Source organism: Xiphophorus hellerii, chromosome 23, assembly GCF_003331165.1.
Source record: "Xiphophorus hellerii strain 12219 chromosome 23, Xiphophorus_hellerii-4.1, whole genome shotgun sequence".
NCBI classification, from domain to species: domain Eukaryota; kingdom Metazoa; phylum Chordata; class Actinopteri; order Cyprinodontiformes; family Poeciliidae; genus Xiphophorus; species Xiphophorus hellerii.
This window is the reverse complement of record NC_045694.1, coordinates 13,689,804-13,691,696: the sequence shown is the minus strand read 5'-3', so window position 1 is coordinate 13,691,696 and position 1,893 is coordinate 13,689,804.

The window sequence follows — 1,893 nt, the reverse complement described above, 5'->3', positions numbered from 1 at the left end:
GGCTGATGACGTAGCAGGGGAATGTTTTGGGAAAGGTCCGCGTGGCGGGGTGACTCTCTGAGGACCTCTAGCGATGAAAGGATGTCACTGACTCAAGTCCCGTAAGAACGTCAGACATTCTTCACGTCACTGCACTAAATGATCATTTGTGTGTGTTTTTATATTAAACTCTATAATTACTAAAATATATATCTTCTACGGCTGAGTTGTGAATTTTGCTGTTAATTTGTGTTTTTATTAAAACACAGTTGCATAGTAATTACTGTTTAGTATGCACTCAGTATCTTCAATGTGTTATCCAACAGCTACTGTATTTTTTATCTTTTGATATATGTACTGATATTTTCTTTTTTATATTTTTAGTTTAGCTTGTAATGGTGTTTTTTTTTTACTGTATTTTGTTTTTATTCTGTTGTTTTTCCACTTCTGCTGCTCTCATTTTATTATGTCCGTGACAGCTTAAATTTGTGTGGGACTATTAAAGAACTATTTTTGTTTTATTAAAACAATATTGCATAGTAATTGCTATTTAGTACTCCTTCAGTATACTCCATATGTTGTCCATCAATATCTGTATTTCTCTATAAATATATAGAGATTTTTTTGTATTTATATTTCTAGTTTAATTTGTATGGTATTTTTTTCTACACTGTTTTGATTTTTATTGTGTTGTTTTTCCACTTCTGCTACTCTTATTTCATTATGTTCATTTTCTGTTGTGTTAATTGTAGGACTAATAAATGGTTTTTTTAATCTTATTTTGAGGCAAATAATTCTATTTTATTCTATTCTATTCTAAACCAAAGCATTCTTTTCTTTCTACTTCTAAATTATGCACTACTTTGTGTTGGACTTATCATATATTGAAATAAATAGTACATTGAAGTTTGGGGTTCTGACAAACTGACAGCATAAAAACAGAGACATGGAAGAACAATTTTTGAAGGCTGCTGCATAAATAAAGTCTGGACTTCTCAGCATAGATGACAAGTAGTTGCCAAAGTTGAAGGTCAGGACTCACTTTGTGCCATTAAGCCACAGGTGTCAAACTCCAGTCCTCAAGGGCCACTGCAGTTTTTAGATGTGCCACAGGTACAAACCACTAGAATGAAATGGCTTAATTACCTCCTCCTTGTGTAGATCAGTTCTCCAGAGCCTTGTTAATGACCTAATTATTCTATTCAGGTGTGGTGCAGCAGAGGCACATCTAACAGTTGCAGGACACCGGCCCTTGAGGACTGGAGTTTGACACTCCTGCATTAAGCACAAAGTGAAAGGTACTGAGATGAGAATGGATAAAAATAATAATAAAAAAACATTACTTGATTTTGAGGCGTCTGTAATGATACCTTGCGGTGTGTAATTATGTTCTTGCCTCTTTCTGACTGAAATGTTCTTATAGCAGGCATAAGCAGTTAAGCATATATCGGTCTACACACACTTAAATAGTCTATTAAATTCAATAGACCTTCTCTCAGTAATATTTACAAAATCATCTCTTCCTGCTATACAGCTGTACCAGGACTGAGAGTAGAGTGGTAATTAGATTATAACAGTCACAACAAGCAGTCATTCTTCCAGGTAGGCTGTGGATTTGAATGTAATCTGGGATTTGGTGGCTCAGTGCTGAGTGGTGTGGAAACCCAGAAACTGGCCTGATGTTCCTAACCTATACTGAGACAGACTGCTGAGTATTTACAGGTGATCGTTATGTCATGTCACTGTGATGATGTGTAATAACTCTGGTATAACTGAGAATATCTGAGAAAAATATCAGCTATTCAGTTTTTAATGTTTTGCGGAAGAAATAAAAGTTTGAAACGTGAACATTTTCTTCAATGCTTATCCAAGATTAAACTTGACAGAAACTCTGAACACTTTCCTCTTTAAAGA